The 20,257-nt window shown below is 40.7% G+C and overlaps 1 long non-coding RNA gene across 1 annotated transcript in view; it reads left to right on the forward strand.

The window, feature by feature from the left end:
- Positions 1–19,705, forward strand: part of LOC115836712 — a 54,599-nt gene extending 34,894 nt beyond the window's left edge. Inside the window, exons 4-5 of the long non-coding RNA XR_004031733.1 lie at positions 18,907–18,997; positions 19,348–19,705. This is a non-coding gene — a long non-coding RNA (uncharacterized LOC115836712). The remainder of the gene's footprint in view (positions 1–18,906; positions 18,998–19,347) is intronic.
- The last annotated feature ends 552 nt before the right edge of the window (positions 19,706–20,257 follow it).

Raw genomic sequence — 20,257 nt, forward strand, 5'->3', positions numbered from 1 at the left:
AAACAGGATCTGTTCTAAAAGTAATTTATGATTTGCATTCTCTAGTCAAGTTTAAAGACCCATGTAGGAACAAATATCATAAAAGTACAAAAAATTGATCATCATATGTATGTAAATGTTGTAATTTTTAAAAAGTCTTCATGATAATGAAAAGAATCCATGTTGACCATAGCAAACACAAAATACAGAATTTTAAAAATTCCTCTTACTGTCACATATAAGCACCATTAACATTTTGGATGTATTCTCTTCGAGACTTCCTGCAATCTCTTTCTTTCTTTTTGATTACTGTGTTTCTTTATATTTTATTACTATGGTTGTTGCTAGTTTTCCATTTCAAACATAGCTATTTCCTCTACATAATGCATAACCCGCTATTTAAAAAAAAACAAACTTTGTTTAAAAATGTATAAAATTAACACATTCTCATCCAAAAAAGAGGTCTTGCAGTGAAAAAGCATATGGGGTCAAAATGATATGTTTCCCTAGTCCCATTCCCCAAGGTAGCCTCAAGCAACAGTTTGATGAAGTTCACAAGTTTTTCCAAAAGCAAAGCCATTCTTGAGGTAAATTTTTCCTCCTCATGTCTATAATCTACATTAATATAAACATATTTTCTCTAGTGTTGTGATCTAGTGTTTTTTTTCCTAACGGTGTTTCAGACAGCTTTTTCACATCGACCTAAAAGGAAGAGGCCTAAGCACCAAATACGATTTTAAAAGTTTACTTGAGCCAAAGTGGGACGAGCTGCCTGGAAGACTCAGACCCAGGTAGCCTTGGTTATGAGCACCATTTGGCCTGTATTATAAGCAGATTTTTTAAAGGCAAAAAAAGGAGAATAGGGATTGCTAATACAAAGTTGTTTGTCAAGAATTCTTATTGGTTTATAGATATAACATTGATCAGTGATTGGCTATACATCGTTAAGCCACAGGGTGTGGTTACAGTGTCAGGTTAAGCATTATTAGGTTAAGTTATAGCTACTTGTGGCAATAGCAAGCAGTTTCAAGGGATGAATCCATAGCTCAAAGCCGGGAATAGGACATATAGCTGTCTCATTTTAATGTCTCTCTGGGCCTGATGATTTAAAAGACTCATACTCCTAAGATGAAAGTTATTTTCTCATTTATGTAATGTGTTAGTAATTATGTCTGGTGAGATGTTGCTAAAACACTGCAACTTGGTTGGCCTTGCTTTGAATGAGCTGGAAGAAGATTTTATATCAGTGTCATTGGAATGCACTGATTCCTTGAATAGTCAGAGACTAATTTTGGTCTAAATTATGTTCTTTCTTTACCTTTTTAAAAAATAAATACACTTTTCATTTTGAAAATTTTTTTTTTGGGGGGGACAGAGTCTCGCTTTGATGCCAGGCTGGAGTGCAGTGGCGTGATCTCAGCTCACTGCAACCTCCATTTCCCAGATTCAAGCAATTCTCCCACCTCAGCCTCCCAAGTAGCTGGGATTACAGGGGTGCGCCACCATGCCCAGCTAATTTTTGTATTTTTAGTAGAGACGAGGTTTCACCATGTTGGCCAGGATGGTCTCAATCTTGACTTTGCGATCTGGCCGCCTCGGCCTCCCAAAGTGCCGGGATTACAGGCATGAGCCACCGCACTCAGCTGGAAATAATTTTTAAAAGTTGCAAAGATGGTACATAGAGTTCCTATATACACTTCACCCAGCTCCCTCTAATGTTAATCTCTTATGTCATCATGGTACATTTGTCAAAGCTAAGAAATTGACATTGGCACAATACAATTAACTGTAGACTTTATTTGGATTTCACCAGTTTTTCCACTAATATTCTTCTATTCCAGGATCCATTCAGGATACCTATTATTTTAGTTACTTTATCTTTTAAGTTACATTGTTTCATTGCCTCTCTATGAAGGATTGTGGGAAGGGGAAGGGGTTAGAGAGAGAATACATACTGATGCATTTGAGATTAAAGGAAATCAAAATACTTTATCCTAAAATATATATTTCCTGGACATAGTTCACGATGGCTATCTAGAAGGGCTGGATGGCTGGGTGTGGTGGCTCATGCTTACAACCCCAGCACTTTGGGAGGCCAAAGTGGGTGGATCGCTTGAGTCCAGAAGTTCGAGACCAGCCTGGGCAACATGGCGAAACCCTACAAAAAACAGAAAAATCAGCTGTGCATGGTGGCAAGTGCCTGTAGTTCCAGGTACTCAAAGGGCTGAGGCAGGAGGATCACTTGAGCCTTGTGGGACTCTGTGTGTGGAAGCTGCAGTGAGCCAAGATTGGGCCACTGCACTCCAACCTGGGTGTCAAAGGAAGACCCTGTCTCAAAAATAAAATAAAATAGAAGGGCTGGAAATGGAAGAATAGCTGAAAAGCTGTCTTTTGTAGGAGGAAATTTGCATCTGCAGAGAAACAGCTGCATTGGTGCAGCCAAGCTTTCTCTAAAGCCATCTCACATCTGATCGAGGAAGGATTAACTGAGAGTCTGATATTTTAAAGGTCTGAAAGAAATGTTACCATCTATTTTCTCTGATGGCTACTATCTGTGAATTTTCATCTAGAAGGCCACTTTTGCTAGCCACCCATAACCTGTCTTGCCACTGTGACCTGATTTAACTACCACCTTAACGTGCTTTTGGTCGTGCTCTGAGCTCCCAGGCTTTGTGTAACTTCAAGATAGTATATAAGCTTCTGCATCCCCATTGGAGGGTTGGAGTAATCACTCTGATTTTTTTCCCCGATGCATGCCAATACATTTGTATATACCTTTTCTCTTACTAATCTTCCTTTTGTCAGTTGATTTTTCAGTGAAACTTCAGAGGGTAAAGGGGAACTTTTCCCTTGGTCCCTACAAGATCATGTTAGCAACATGAGGTTGCAATCTTTAGAGTCCTGGGATTCCTGCTAAATGTTATTTTACTTAGTCATCCTGCCTCCTTCAGGCAAAGGTATTTAAGGGGTGGCTATACCAAATGTTAGGCAGGCGGATCCTCTGAGGTCAGAAGTTTGAAAGCAGCCTGGCCAACATGGTGAAACCCTGTCTCCACTGAAAGAATACAAAAATTAGCCAGGTGTGGTGGCACATGCCTGTAGTCCCAGCTACTTGGGAGGCTGAGGCAGGAGAATCACTTGAACCTGGGAGGCGGAGGTTGCAGTGAGCCGAGATCTCGCCACTGCACTCCAGCCTGGGTAACTAGAGTGAAACTCTGTCTCAAAAAAAAAAAAAAGAAAAGAAAAGAAAGAAAAGAAAAGGAAAGGAAAAGAAATTCTCATGGCATGATTCGAGAGATGAGTGATGTCAGACCTGAGAGCCAAATTGTAGACAACTGCTCCTGAAGAGTAAGGACTATCTCTTGCTTATCTTTGCATCTTCTGTAGCACCTAGTGTGTAGGACTCTATAAAATTGAGCCACCCAGATGACTGTATTCCAAAAACATGAATATGTTTTCTCCCAATCTCTGTGTATTGGATAACTGTTTTGTTTTATTTGTTTGTTTCAGGCGCAGTGTTTATTCCTACTTCTACTAAAAGTACTTCATTTTTCTTATTTTCCTGGGGGTGCTATTCCCTCCCAGTATTCTACTATGTAATTCAGATGGAGTTAAGTCTACTCACTGGCTCCATAAGTGAGAATGTTATCTAGGCCAGCCTTAGATGAGTAACAAATTCTCCTGGCCACAATAATTGGTTCAGAGGTGTTTCCACAAACCAAGCTGAGACAGAGTGGTCAATCCTGGCACTAGGATAAACTTCTGTTGGTAAGGTATGGTAGCACATGCCTGCAATCCCGGTGCTTTGGGAGGCTGAGGCAGGAGGGTTGCTTGAGGCCAGGAGTTCAAAAAACAGCCTGGACCACACAGCAAGACACTGTCTTTACACACAAACACACACACACACTCACACACACTCCTTCAGTTGGGCTTGCTACACTAGAATCATAAGCCTGAAGTCACCACGTAGCTGCTTGGGAATGGAACTGCCACAGAAGAAAGAGAGCCTAGGAATGGGTGAGGAAGACAATGTCTTGTTAACGTCATTTGAGTGCCTGAATCAAACATTTCCCGAAGTTCACTCCTTGAACTTTCAGGTATTGAGCCAATCAATCTTTTTCTAAATTTAAACTAATTTGAGTTGGCTTTCTGTCACTTACAACGGGAGTCCTGACATATATCTTTAATGTCACCCTCTACCACTTGATATTGTGAGTGAACAACTTTGAATCTTGGGCTTTCCCTAGCTCTCTATGCCCAATGCTAAATGTGATTTCACAATTATGGTTCAGGCCTGTTCAGACTTCTCTGTGTCAGAGAGCTTGTGCATGGGTATGATTTAAATCTCTCTGTGTCAGAATAGCCTTCTACAGTTCTGTGCATGAAATGTTTGCTCAGCTAGTCTAGATGAGGTTATTCGAGATGTCATCCTTCCAAGGAGACTTCCCTGACTCCCACACTTTCATATATGTCAGATGAAAAGGATCTCTTATAGTTTCCTATGCTTACCCTTATTCTAACCATCTTTACTCTATATTATACAGTTGGCTCTTGAACAATATGGGTTTGAACTGCATGGGTCCAATTATACATGGATTTTCTTCTCCTTCTGCCACCCTAGAGACAACAAGACCAACTTCTCCTCTTTCTCTTCCTCCTTAGCCTACCCAGTGTGATGATGTTGAGCATAAAGACTTTATGGTGATCCATTCCCAGTTAATGAATAGTAAATATATTTTTTCTTCCTTATGATTTTTGTAATAACATTTTGTTTTCTCTGGCTTATTTTATATTGTGAAAATATAGTATATAATACATATAATATAAAAAAATTCATGTTAATTAACTTATGTTATCAATAAGGCTTCTAGTCAACAGTAGGGTATTAGTTAAGTTTTGGGTAAATAAAAGTTATATTCAGATTTTTGAGTGTGTGGGGTCAGCATCCCTAGCCCCCACATTATTCAGGGGTCAACTGTAATTGTTTCTTACCTGCTTTCCCAAGTGAAGCTCCTCTTGTCTTTTCCTAAAAATAATCTCTGACACCCAGCCTAGTGATTTACAGAATGGATACTTGCTATACAATTATCAAATAAATGAATGGATGAATAATAAATGATAATAATTACATAAATTAGGGAAAACTCTTCTCTTTTTCCATACCTTCTCTGTAAAGGCTGCAGAAAATCAGTAACTGCATTCAAGAATTCTACTCATTGATCATTTTTCTTTTCTTCTTTTTCTCTTATCCCAAGCCCTAATCTTGCAAAATAATTAAACTGCAGTGCAGTCTTCACATATCTACTCACTGATCTTGAAGTCTTATCTTCCGTTCTGTGAGCCACACTTAGAGACAGATATTGATAAACTAAAGTATTCAAAAGCTGGCAACCAGGTGTGAAGTGTTGAAAACATGATAAATGAAGAATAATTGAAGGAGCTAGAAAGTTGAACTTGGCAAAGGAAGATCTAGGGTAGAGAATATCATTGTTTTCAAAATTTGAAGTGGATAGGAACCAGGGCAAAAATCAAGCCAATAATTTCAGACTGGAGTTCTGTCAGTTGAGAACTCTTAACAGTTAAGATCATCAAAGGTAAAATGAGCTGCTGCAGAACTCCCTGAGCTTCCCACTCTCAGAGGTGCTCCTGGAGGGGTAGAACCCGTAGACCATTTGATGGAAAATCTGTACAACAGATTTTTAGATGGTGAGACTCAGGAATTCAAATATCTGGCTCTTACAAAGATATTCTTCTACTTTAAGAACATTAGGCATTTAGGATCTTTTCAAGCACTTGAAGAATCATAGAATCTTTTAATTTTTAAAAATTTATCTGAACCTCTGATCCTTGTTTAATGAGGCGGTTGGCAGATGAAGAGTTCCACCCTTGCTCCAGTGCTATGCTGATGAACAAGGCCACTGTGTAGCCAAAAGGTGTGGCTCTGCATTTGGTTAACAGGGCTCAGAAGTATGGGATTGCCCAACGTATGTCCTGCATTCTGCTTAAATTAGCCTTAGGGCTTTATCAGTGTAACCTTTCCTCAATTATGTATGTATGTTTGTGTGTGTATGTGAGTTTGTGTAATTTTTGCTTATCATCCTTGGGTGGAAACTGATTAATTAATCATGTAGGCCTTTAGATTAGGACCAAAGACTGTGTTTGGAAAAAAATGGTCTAAGGACTACCTGCATCAACGTTTCTTAGAAGCATCTAACAATGCATATTCCTGAGTCTCACCCAGACTTACTAAATCAGATTCCCTGGGGGTTGGGCCCAGAAATCTACTCTTAACAAGAAACCCTGGTACTAATCATGAGCTTCAACATTGGAGAGTCCTAACTGTAGAAGGTAGTAGGATGGCAATGAGAGGAACTCCCCTCCCCTGAACACAAACATTATATTTTTGGGCAGAGCTGCAGAATGTTCTCAGATGTAAAAAGGCAGACTGATCCATTAGGAATTGGTTCAGCTGAATTTTTTTTTCACAGTGTTTTTTCTGGGCTCTCACTGTGTTAACAACAATCCACACAGAAGACTTCTGTGACCAAATGAGTGTGAGTTTTTTTTCCCACACACCAAGCAAGCAAGCAATTCTGCCAGGGACAGTGGCTGAGTGTCCTCCAATCCAATTCTGACACTATCTACCTGAAGATGCCATCAGACCCCACAGGTTGAGGGCTCTGTCCCACAAGACCCCTCCCCCCATACACACACTGGTTGCAAGTTCAGGCCTCGGGAACTTCTGACCAACTGGCTTCCAGTTGCCATTCCCATGACCCCCTCTTTGGGCTCAATTAATTTGCCAGAGCTGCTCACAGAACTCCGAGAAACACGTTTCCCAGTTTATTACGAAGGATATAGATGAAGAGAAGAGCTGCATAGGGTACGGGATGCAGAAGGGAGTGCAAAGCTTCCATGCCTTCTCTGAGAGCAACATCCTCCAGGAACCTCCACGTGTCCAGCTATCTGGAAGCTCTCTGAATCCTGTGCTCTTGGGCCTTTGATGGAGATTTCATTAGATAGGCATGACTGACAACCATGTAGAAATGTGATTAGACAAAAAAAGTATAATCTAATACCAACAGACTGAACGGGGGAACCCAGCAAAGCCTGTCTGCTCACATTTCTCTTGGCCTCTCTGTGCAACATTCCTTCCTCCAGGGTAGGGGGCAGAGCCCCTTCTGAAATAAGTTATGACCTATAATCAGACAAGGTGGGTCAGAAAATTTCTTTATGGCCAGCTCCAAGACAAAAAAGGAGAAGATTCCTGCCTTGGAGAGAAAAACGAGCAGGTGAAAGGAGGGCAGGAAAATGTCAGACAGATTCTGTTTTCTGAGGCCTGATTCTGAGGTTTAAAGTGCCCCAACATTATAACAAGAGCCATAGGAGTTATAAACCAGGAACCATGAACAAAAACCTGCGTGTGTGTGTGTGTGTATATATATGTGTGTGTGTGTGTGTGTGTGTGTATTTTACTATGTATATACCCAGACAACCTTCATCCACATCAAGGTATGAAAAATTGTCAGTCCTCCATAAGGTACAAACTTTATTGCATTTAAAAATAATATATTTAGGCTGAGTGCAGTGGCTCATGCCTATAGTCCCAGCACTTTGGGAGGCCAAGGTGGGAAGATCACTTGAGCCCAGGAGTTCGAAAGCAGCCTGGGAAACATGGTGAGACTCCATCTGTACAAAAAAAAAAAAAAAATTAGGCGAGCATGGTGGCATATGCCTGTGGTCCCAGCTACTTGGGAGGCTGAGGCAGGAGGATCAGTTGAGCCCAGGAGGTCAAGTCTACAGTAAGCCACTATAGAGTTCATGCCACTGCATGCTAGCCTGGGTGACAGAGCAAGACCCTACCTCAAAATAATAACAATAATGTATTCAGGCTAGGTTCAGTGGCTTATGCTTGGAATCCCGGCATTTTGGGAGGCCAAGGTGAGAGGATCTCTTGAATCCAGGAGTTCAAGACCAGCCTGGGTAACATACTGAGACCCTATCTCTATATGTAAATTAATTAATTAATTAATTAATTAATTAAAAATAGTATATTTAAATAATGAAAATAAATAAAACATATTTAAGTATCTAACATGTAAAAATATTTAAATAAAATGTGATCTTACATTATTAAAAATTTGAAAAATTAAGAGAGGAAATAATCTTCTGTTGTTTCACCACCTTAATAAACTATTTTAATTTCTAATAACTTCATTCTTTTCTTCGTATTTTTTAAGACTAGTCAAGTGGAGCAGTGGGAGTGAAGATGGAACAAAGAAATCCATAACTGGTTTTGATTAAGTAGTTGTAAACACCAACTGCACTCAGACCAACTCATATATATTTTTTTAATTGTAAGCATAGTATATATAAAACTTTAATTCCTGCTTTTTTTTGCCTAACATTATATCATATGCATTTTCCATACTGTTTCACAATTCCTTGTATTTGTAACTGTTTAATCTTGCAAAATAATGCTTTGAATGAACATATGATCATTTTCTTAAGTATTCCACTACTATTAGAAGTGAAGTTTCTTCCAGCATTTTTCTCTTTGCTGTGATGAATATTTTTAGGTATAGAGATTTTTCAGTTTGGTAATGAGTTTTTGAAAATCTGCTTTACCAAAAACCAAGAAAACCCATGTCTTCCTTTAGTACCTTTGCCAAGATATTATTTTTACTTGATGTTCAACAAGTATAGGATGAAAGTTCACAAGTCTGCAAGGGACCTTGGAAGTAACTTGTTTCTGTCTAATTTCTATAAAATTTCCAGGAGATAGTCATACAGCTTTAATTTGATCACATCCACTAGTTTTAGCATTGGTATTGCCATATTGATTATGGACACATTAAACTGTAACTCCTGGAGCCAGCTTCTCAGGCTTTCCTACATGAAACCAATGCCACCATCCCACCAGCACTCTAGCACCTTCTATCCACTGATTTTAGTCATTGACTTGCTCTCTTCCTCTTTCTGTTTGTCATCTTCCAGTTTGTCTCTTTCATTCCTCCCCTCCCTTCTCTATCCTGCTCTCTGACCCAAGAGGCTGACCTGTATGAACCACATCAGTGATTGGCTGGTGGGGCCCCCCAGCAAAGAGGATGGAGTGAAGTGAGGGTATTTACTTGTTTAATTGCCTCCAGGCTGCGTCACTCACAGCTGGCCATGTCCTTCCATCAAAGATCAGAGCTCTCCTCAAGGTAGCCCTCTCCACAAACTTTCTTGAGTTTCTCTTTCTGGGTTTTGTTAACCATTTTCTCAACTTGTCCCTTCATGCCTAGAGGTAATAGCAGGTGGGGAATGCTGTGCTATTCCATTTGGTTTTCCTGCACCCTTCCCATGTTTGTATATACTCCTTTTCATCAAAGTATTGGGACTATCCTAATTCAAATGTGCCATCTTTTTTCTGTTTCCTGCTAAGAACTGTTCAACTCACTCTGGATACACTCAATAAATATAACTCAGACTGTCACAATATTGAAGTTGTCGCTATGTGTTTTGTTGATATCACTGGTCCAGAAAATAATGACATGGCTCACTCTGCTCACCTCTTTAGTTTCCATTTCTGCATTGCTCACTCACGTCACAATTCCCCGTCAGAATGGGAAAAAACTTTACTAGTAAACTTAGAGATAGAGAGTAAGAGGTCGTCTTCAATGGCTTATGGACCAAAAGAGGTTTTTTGTGTGTTCATTTTTGTTTTTCTTTTTTTCTTTAAAGTTCAGATTTTTCTTCATAAAAACTCTCGTGTTAGATAAGTGCCCATGCCAGAGCTATTTAAGTAATAGCATGAAAAGATGTTATGAAAACTAGATGTATATTTGTCCTTGGTAGTTGTCTTTCCTTGTTCAATGCCTAGCAGGCTATGATGAAATAACTTGGGTAATCATGACTTTAAAAACAATAAGGAGTCAACTTCTCTGAGTGCTTAAGTTATCCCATCTTATAAGACAACCTCCTTTAGAAACTGAAGTATTTCTTCCAAGCCTTTGGGAGCACTGCTGGCAGGTTATTTTCTGAGTGTGCTTAATCTAAGTTGTGTCGATGAAAAGAGTCAAACTCTGTAAAATATTTGAAGCGATTAATTCTGAGCCAAATATGAGTGACCATGACCTGTGACACAGCGCTCAGGAGGTCCTGAGAACATGTGCCCAAGGTGTCAGGGTGCAGCTTGGTTTCATACATTTTAGGGAGACATGAGACTTCAAATACATTTAGGATATACATTGGTCCAATCCAGAAAGGCAAGACAACTTGAAGGGGGGTGGGGGGCTTCCAGGTTATAGGTAGATTTAAAGTTTTCCTAATTGGCAATTGGGTGGAAGAGTTATCAATGGATAGAAATGTCTGCCTTGCGATAAGAAGTTATGAAGACCAAAGTTTTATCATGCAGATGAAGCTTCCAGGTAGAGAATAGATAGTCAGTGTTTCTCTTCTTTTTTGTTCCCTTGATTCTACCCCCTCCCTCCAAATGTTTCTTTTCAGACTTAAGGTCTGTATTGATGTTAATACTGGAGAGGTGTAATGAGGCATGTCTGATCCCACTTCGCGTCATGGCCTGAACAAGTCTTTCAAGTTAAATTTTAAAGTGCCCTGGCTAAGGAGGAAGTCATACAGATGGTTGCAGGGGTTGGGGGGGGCGTGGCTCAGAATTTTATTTTTGGTTTACATTTGTCATTTTCTAGGAAGAATGTTTTTTGAGTAGAATTAAGAAGATGCTCACAAGATTAAGGCGTAATAGAACTTCCCTCCTTCCTTCCCTCCTTCCCTCCCTCCCTCCTTTCTTTCTTTCTCTTCTTTCTTTCTTTCTTTTTCTTTCCTTCCTTCCTTCCCTCCCTCCCTCCTTCCTTTTCTTTCTTTCTTTCTTTCTTTCTTTCTTTCTTTCTTTCTTTCTTTCTTTCTTTCTTTTTCTTTCTCTCTTTCTTTCTCAAGACAGGAGTGTGCCCTGTTGCCAAGGCTGGCCTGTGCTCAAGTGATCCACCTGCCTTGGCCTCTCAAACTGCTGGGATCACAGGTGTGAGCCACCATGCCCAGCCAGCATAATAGTACTTTCGAAGATAATGATTTCCTTTTACAAGGAATGCTTCAAACTTGATGAAAAGAAAAAGACGGAGAGCTAAGTTATGAGGATGCAAAGGCATGAGAATAATACAATGACTTTGGGGACTCAGAGGGAAAGGGTGGGAGGTGGATGAAGCATAAAAGACTACACACTGGGTACAGGGTACACTGCTCAGGTGATGGGTGCACCAAAATCTCAGAAACCACCACTGAAGAACTTATCCATGTAACCAAACACAACCTGTTCCCCAAAAACCAATAGAAAAAAAATTGTATACCATAAATATGTATAATTTTGTCAATAAAAATTTTTTTAAGTAAAAAAAAAGAAAAAAGTGAAGGTGTCCCAAGGGTTAACTCAATCCATTATATTATTTTTATATTTATTTATTGAGACAGAGTTTCACTCTTGTCACCCAGGCTGGAGTGCAATGGCATGATCTCAGCTCACTGCAACCCCACCTCCCAGGTTCAAGCCATTCTCCTGCCTCAGCCTTCTGAGTAGTTGGGATTATAGGCGTGTGCCACTACACCTGGCTAATTTTTGTATTTTTAGTAGAGATGGGATTTCACCATATTGGCCAGGCTGGTCTTGAACTCCTGACCTTAGGCAATCTGCCCACTTTGGCCTCCCAAAGTGCTGGGATTACAAGCATGAGCCACCATGCCTAGTCTCAATCCATTATATTATTTTCTTCATGTTTCTTCTTGTGACTTCCACTTGGATCTTACGGAAGAGGGGGTGTGGATCAGTAAGAGAGAAAAAAGAGGTGAAAGACTGAATCAAGGCCAAGGAAAGCTTGGGCTTCCTCCCAGATATTGGGCAATCTTCTCCTCACTCCTCACTTTCCTTAAGCAATCTCATCAGCTTCCCTGTCTCTAATTACTGCACTACTCATCATAGATGACTCCTCAGTTTAAATCTCTAGTACAGACCTATCTGAGCCCCAGCCCCACAAATGCAATTGGTTTCTGACATCTCCAGTGGAGATGTCTCAAAATATCTCCAATTCATGATGTTCATCCTTACACCCAGGTGTGTTCCTCTTCCTTCCTGTGTTCTCTGAATGAGAAAATGACACCACTTCACCACTGTTCACACAGTGACACCAGCAAGAAGCCCAGTGATCATCCTCGGGACCTCCTCCCTATCATGCCCTCATCCTCTCCCTCATGCCCTCGTCCCTCCTCATCCACTTTATCTCAGACACAACCACTCTGCCCTTCTCCAGGGCCAACTCTTTTTTTTTTTTGGAGACAGAGTCTTACTCTGTCACTCAGGCTGGAGTGTGCAGTGGTGTGATCTCAGCTCACTGCAACCTCCACTTTCCAGGTTCAAGCGATTCTCATGCCTCAGCCTCCCAAGTAGCTGGGACTACAGGTGTGTGCCACCATGCCCAGGTAATTTTTGTATTTTTAGTAGAGATGGGGTTTCACCATGTTGACCAGGCTGGTCTCGAACTCCTAACCTCAACTGATCCGCCTGCCTAGGCCTCCCAAAGTGTTGGGATTACAGGTGTGAGCCACCATGTCCAGCCCAGGGCCAAGTCTCTATTCCTGCTTCTGTCAGCTCTTACCCAGACAACAGCAGTCACCTGCATCCACTCTTCCCAACCTTTCAACTAGTTCTCCATGCTACAGCTGGAGTGACCTTTTTGAAATGTAAATAGAGTAACTGTTTTGAAATAAAATGCACACTTCAGTGACTTCTTATTTCTTTTATCATAAAAATCTTTTAACCTGGTCTGTGAACCACTGCACGTTTTGGTCCTTTCCTACTTCTTCCAACTAATCCTAATTTCAGTTCTACCTCTTACTAACTGGATAACCTTGCCTAAGTTACTTAACTCCTCTATGCCTCAGTTTCTTCATCTGTAAAACAGAGGTAACAATAGTATTTCCCAATTAGAATTGTCATGAGGATCAACGTAAAGTGCTTGGAATTAACTTAGTAGGTACAATAAATATTAGCTCAATAAATGTTTGCTCAATAAATATTAGCACTTACTAGGACATCTTAGCTGTCTTCGGTCACTGTGACATTTTCTCTCAAAAGTGTTGTCTTACTCTGTTTACATTGCTATGAATAAATGCCTGGGACTGGGTAATTTACAAGGCAAAGACATTTATTTGGCTCACAATTCTGCAGGCTATGCAAGAAGCTTGGTGCCAGCATCTGCTTCTGGTGAGGGCCGCAGCCTCCTTCCACTCATGGTCAGAAGGGGAGCCAGTGTAGAGATCACATGGGGAGAGAGAGTAGGGGAGGTGCCTGGCTCTTTTTAACAACCGGCTCTCTCAGGAACTCATAGAGTAAGAACTCACTCATTGCTGTGAGGACAGCACTAAGCTATTCATGAGGGATCCGCCCCCATGACCCAAACACTTCTCACTCTGTCCACCTCCAACATTGGGGATCAAATTTCAACATGAGATTCAGAGGGGTCAAACGTCCAAACTAGGCGAGACGCGGTGGCTCATGCCTGTAATCCCTGCACTTTGGGAGGCCGAGGTGGGAGGATCACTTGAGATCAGGAGTTCGAGACCAGCCTAGCCAGCATGGTGAAACCCCATCTCTACTAAAAATACAAAAATTAGCTGGGCATGGTGGCACACACCTGTAATCCCAGCTACTCAGGAGGCTGAGGCATGAGAATTGCTTGAACCCGGGAGGTGGAGATTGCAGTGAACTGAGATTGAGCCACTGCACTCCAGCCTGGGGAGACAGAGCGAGACTCCTTCTAAAAAAAAATAAATAAATAAAAATAAAAATAAAAAATCCAAACTCTAGCAGGTGTCATAGTTCCTTCCACTGTCCCTTTGCACATCATGCTGTTCACTCTGAGCACTGCTTCCTTTCATCATTTCCTAGCATTTCTTCCTCCAGGAAGTCTTCTATAATCTCTTTGACTAAAGTTTCTTTATTACACTATTTCATAACATCACATACTTTTCCTTAATAGCACTTATCACAGTTATATTTTTACATTTATTTAGGTGATCAGGTGATTGATATCTTTCTCCCCACTGGAACTGAAGTCCACAAGGGCAGGGCAGGAAGGGTAAAATAATTTTTTCCCCTTTAATATCATATTCTCAGTTCATGGCATCTTGCCTGACACAGAGTAAAATAAGTACTCATTAAACATTAGTTGAATGAATGAAATTAATCACATTGTACATCAGAAATGTACAATGGGGCTCTCTAGCACATGGTTTGCAGCTGCCTCTTCCCTCTGCCAGGCGGCAATACTTGTGTGACTAAGAAAGAAAGCATTATGCATGGTGGCTCATACCTGTAATCCCAGCACTTTGAGAGGCTGAGGTGGGAAAATCACTTGAGCCCAGGGGCTCAAGATCGACTTGGACAACATGGCAAGACCCTGTCTCTACAAAAAATAAAACAAACAAAAAAATTAGCCAGGTGTGGCAGCACACATCTATGGTCCTAGATCTGTGGGAGGTTGAGATGGGAGGATTGTTTGAGCCTGGGAGGCAGAGGTTGCAGTGAGCCGTGATTGCACCACTGTACTCAAACCTGAGTGACAGAGTGAGACTGTGTCTCAAAAAAAAAAAAAGGAAGAAAGAAAGAGAGAGAGAGAAAAGGAAGGAAGGAAGGAAGGAAGGAAGGAAGGAAGGAAGGAAGGAAGGAAGGAAGGAAGGAAGGAAGGAAGAAAGGAAGGAAGGAAGGAAGGAAGGAAGGAAGGAAGGTAGGAAGGAAGGGAGTTTCTCAAAGAAGCTCTGCCTCACAATGACTCCCCTATTAAGTTCTCCAGGATGTTGATGGTTATCCCCTTTTCTAAGTGTGGGTTATCCCTAAGAAGACCACTTGCTAGTAGTCATGTGGTTCCAAAATCATGCCCCTTGATAAGGCCAAATCTATGCATACAAAACAGTAATACCCTCTTTGAAGAATCTTCTGTGAAAGTTTAGTCATTGAAGTTCTGTCTTGAGCAGGAGATGTCAACAAGCTGTAGTCTTGGTACTTTGATTTTCTTCTCAGGCCCAGTTCCAGTTTGTTCCTTTCTTTCTTTCTTTTTTTTTTTTTTTGAGATGGGGTCTTGCTCTACCACCCAAGCTGGAGTGTGGTGGCACAATCGTAGTTAATTGCAACCTTGAACTCCTGGGCTCAAAGGATCCTCCTGCCTCAGCCTCCCAAGTAGTTGGGACTACAGCTGTTCACCATCACGTCCTAGTTTGCTCCATTTCAATTGTCTCCATCTTTATGGTGCTACACAAGGGTAAAATAATAACAATAGCTGACATTTGTTAGTCATTGGTGCTTGTTATTGTTAGGCACCATGCAAGGCATTCTTTGTGTAATATTCTTACTTAGAAGAAGGAGTCCTCTTAAGTCAATGCTACTATTATCCCTGTTTTACAGTTAAAACATGGAAATTTAAAGAGATGAAGAAACCGCTTAATATTACATGGCCAGTGAGTGGTAGAAACAGATTTTGATACTCAGGTAGTCTGATGCCACAGCTCACACTTGGGTATATACTACATCACACTGCCTAGGTACAGCTAGTGATATTTTACTGATCCTAACTCAACCTCTCATCCAGTGAGATAAGTTCCAAAGACCATTTAAATTGTCTTCTTAAACTGCTAATCACATAGTGAACACAAATATCATACAACTGGGATTAGAGGGCAAAGTTATCCAAATTAAAAACAAGACTTATCTTGATTTGTGATTGGGCATATCGTGAGTGCTGGCACAATGTAGATGCTCAATAAAACTTATTTATTGAATAAATAAACGGACCATACCAGTCACATCCTTATAAACCCTTTAATCAGATTATGAATATTTTTCCATACAATTTCTCCACAATTCAGGTTCCTCTTCAAAAATAGAGAATAAGGAATTTTCTTCTTAATTCACACTCTATGGTCCAAACAATCAGATTATAAATGAACAATCTTGATATTCATTCATTTGTTCCATAACTATTTCTTGACCAAGCTACAGTGTGTCTTGCTTTTTCCCTACTAGAGAATAGAACTCATTTTTTTCTCTAGTGACTATTCCATCTGGCCTCTCTTCTGTCTTTTCTCATAAAGGGGGCCTGTCATAGGTAGGCCTGTTCAGTACTTCTCCCTGGGATGCGCCAGAGAGACATATGGACTTCACCTGTCATTGGTATCCGCAGCAAGCTTTTCTCTCCCAAGCCTAACCTGCATTGTACTGCTACAGGTACTTTGCTATAGATGCCATAGTGACTGTAATTTTTAGACATGATTTCTCTCTATAGAGGGAAATTCTTTCATTATAATAAAAAAGTCATTTTCTTTTATTATGAAAAAATACATATTCATTGCATAAAAAATTTTAAATCCCATATAATCCCCCCAAATAACAATTGCAATAGATAATATTAAAAGAGTCTTACTGTATGTTAAGCATGAAGATAACAAAGTTACATTACCATTTCAATTTTACGTATGAGAAAAATCCAGGAATGTGAAGGGGGCTGCTTTAGATCCTCAGCTGGTAAATGGGAGTCTGAATGTATACTCAGGTCTATCCACTTCAAAAACCAGCATTCTCTACCACTAACGACATCATCTTAAAGGCCAGTTAGTATTCTGATGTACAGAGGCACTTAGTGCCTTCTCTGTTATTGGATATTTAGGTTGTTTTTAATTTTTTAATATTAGAATTAGCACTTCAATGAACATTAAACATTTTCTTTGAAGGAAAAATAGTGTTATTGTTCCTTTCAGAATGCATAAATAATATATGCTTACTCTCTTAGTCCATTCAGGCTGCTAAAACAAAATACCTTACACTGGGCAATTTACAAATGACAGAAATGTATTGCTCACAATTCTGAAGGCTGGGAAGTCCAAGATCAAGGCACCAGCAGATTTGGTGTCTGGTGAGGGCCCATTCTTCATAGATGGTGCCTTCTGTGTGTCCTCACATGGCAAGAGGGGCAAACAAACTCTCCTTGGTCTCTTTTATAAGGGCATTAATTCCCTTCATGAGGGTGAATGCCTCATGATTTAATCACTTCTCAAAGGCCCCACCTCTTAATATCATCACATTGGATATTAGGTTCTAATAACTGTAACCTCAAGTTTACAGTTTGCCAACCTAGGCCAAAGGTAGGGAAAGTATGGCCCATGAGCCAGATCAGGCCTGCTTTCCTCCCCTCTTATTTTTGTATAGCCTCTGAGCTAAGAACAGATTTTTATATTTTTCACTGATTATAAACAGTCAATGAAAAAAATACTTTGTAACACATGAAAATTATATGAAATTCAAATTTGAAAGCACAAACTGTTTTTCACCATAGCACACTTCTGTGACCAGATGTGTAAAGGTTTTTCCCCACATACTAAGCAAATCTCCAGTGGATGCCAACTGAGTATCCTATAATTCAATTTTATTCTGATACTATCCACCTGAAGATAGCATCAGATCCTACAGGTCCAGGGCCCAGTCCCACAAGACTACCTGCACTCCAGATGACAATTAAAAGCCCCAGGTTGTAGGGCCAGGTATGGTGGCTCGCGCCTGTAATCCCAGCACTTTGGGAGGCCAAGGTAGGTGGATCACTTGATGTCAGGAGTTCGAGACCAGCCTGGCTAACATGGTGAAACCCCGTCTCTACTAAAAATACAAAAAATTAGCTGGGCATGGTGGCAAGCACCTGTCATCCCAGCTACTCAGGAGGCTGAGGCAGGAGAACTGCTTGAACCTGGGAGGCGGAGGTTGCAGTGAGCCAACATCACGCCATTGCACTCCAGCCTGGGGGACAAGAGTGAAACGCTGTCTCAAAACAAACAAACAAAACAAACAAAGCCCCAGGTTGTTATTTGTGCTTCTGACTGGCTATAAATCAAGGTTCCCTCAACCACCTCTTCAGGTTTAATTTGCTAGTGGCTCGCAGAATTCGGGGAAACACTTTCGTTACATTAATGGTTTATTATAAAGAATAGTACAGGCCAGGCATGGTGGCTCTCGCCTGTAATCCCAGCACTTTTGAGGTTGAGGTGGGCAGATCACTTGAGGTCAGGAGTTCAAGACCAGTCTGGACAACATAGTGAAACCTGTCTCTACGACAAATACAAAAACTAGCTGGGTGTGGTGGTGCGTGCCTGTAATCCCAGCTACTCTGGAGGCTGAGGCAGGAGAATCGCTTGAACCTGGGAGGGAGAGGTTGCAGTGAGCCGAGATTGCACCACTGCACTCCAGCCTGTGTGACAAAGTGAGAATCCATCTCAAAAATAAATAAATAAATAAATAGTATAAAGGATGCAGATGAATAGCCAGGTGGAAATGATGAATAGGGCAAGGTATGTGAAAAAGGGCACAGAGCTTCTATGCCCTCTTCGGATATACCACTCTCCAGGCACCTCCATGAGTTCAGCTATCTTGAAGCCCTTCCAACTCAGTCCTTTTGGGTTTTTATGGACTAATTATGGTCATTTTGTAGACATGACTGATCATGGTTATAGTAATCGAAGGGGATTATTTCCAAGACTCCCACAGATACTGAAATCTAGTCCTACAGTTGACCATTGGTGATCAGCTCAACCTTCAGTTTGTCTCCCCTCCCTAGAGATTAAGAGATGTGGCTGAAAGTTCCAACTCTCTAATCATGCCCTAGTTTTTCTGACCAATCCCCAGCCTGAAGCTATTTAGGGGCCACCAGTCATCTCATTAGTATACAAAAGATACTCTTACCACTCTAGAGATGCCTCATATTTTAGGAGCTGTATGCTGGGAACCAGGGCAGAAACTAAATATAGATTTTTTAAAATTATACCACAGTATAAATAGTTTTATTGGAACACAGCCATGCTCATTCATTTACATATTATGTGGATATTTTCATGCTACCACAGCAGAGCTGAATAATTGTATTGGAGAATGTGTGGCCCACAAAGCTTGACTATCTGGCCCTATACAGAAGAAGTTTGCTGATCTCTGACTTAGGTAACTGATGTACTTCTCTTATTGCTATTAAATGGGCAGGGTAAATATTAAAAATACATATATTTTAGGGTGGGAGAAAAAAATTAAGAGCTAAGGAATTTGGGGGAGTATTTAAGGCCATATTGGAAAGGTACATGTATTAATTATTCCCTCCATACAAAAATGACTTTGATATTCAGATTTTAATAATTATCAGATAGCTATAATATGTGGAGTGATGGGAAGTAACATTTTGGACAGATTGCAGTTAGGAAACAGACCCTGGTCACAAGGTCTTAGACAAAAATTTTAGCATCAAGCTCAGATTATTCCTTCCTGCTTCATTTGTGTTCTACTCACGATGCTTTCAGCTGCCTGGGGATAGCCAGGCAACCAGCTGCTACTTTGAGCACCCGGCTAAAATAAGCAGAGACAACTGGAAGGCTTGATGTGAAAAAGAGCTGTTAAAGTGTACACAAGCAAGCTGACTGCCTTATGACTAATACTTGACAGAACCCAGCAAGAGGATATGAGATTGCAGATGGATGACCTCAATCCTGAACAGAAAGGCGTGCATGATAATGGAGAGAAAAAAGCCAATGGGAAAAAAGAACCCACCACTATTTTTTTTTAATAGCCTAACACACAAAAAAAATAACTGGTTTTCCTTTTTCTGTAATGTGTCTGTAGAGCTGGCTATTCTGATTAAAGTTGCCCTTGAAAAAGCAATTAACTTAGAGTTTTACTGGAAGTTAAAAATTCCAAGGGGCAGGAAAAATGAGTGTATGGGAAGCCCAGTCAACAGGTCAGAAGGTACAGCTGGGAGGTTTTAGCATTACATACCATGTGTTTTTTGTTTAAGGGAGAAGCTTATTTGCTCACTGCTATAGCTTGGATGTTTGTCCCCTTCAAATCTCGTGATGAAATCTGATCCCCAGTGTTGGAAGTGGGGCCTAATGGGAGGTGTTTGGGTCGTGGGAGCAGATCCCTCATAAATAGATTAATGCTGTCTCTGGGAGAGTGGGTGCAGGGTATGAGTTCTCACTTTATTAGTTCCTGTGAAAGCTGGTTGTTAAAAAGAACCTAGCATCTCCCCTCTCTCTTCAGTGGCAAAGTACACTCCAATACTTTCACCCTGATGAAGTCTTATTCTTTACTTTTATACTCACTCTTATTCTCGTTCCCGTTCTTATGCCACCCTCTACCTCTCCCCAGCTATCTCTACCACACTATCAATCTCACTCTGTCCTAGCCATTTCTTTTTTTTTGAGACGGAGTCTC

Source organism: Nomascus leucogenys, chromosome 9, assembly GCF_006542625.1.
Source record: "Nomascus leucogenys isolate Asia chromosome 9, Asia_NLE_v1, whole genome shotgun sequence".
Lineage (NCBI taxonomy): Eukaryota > Metazoa > Chordata > Mammalia > Primates > Hylobatidae > Nomascus > Nomascus leucogenys.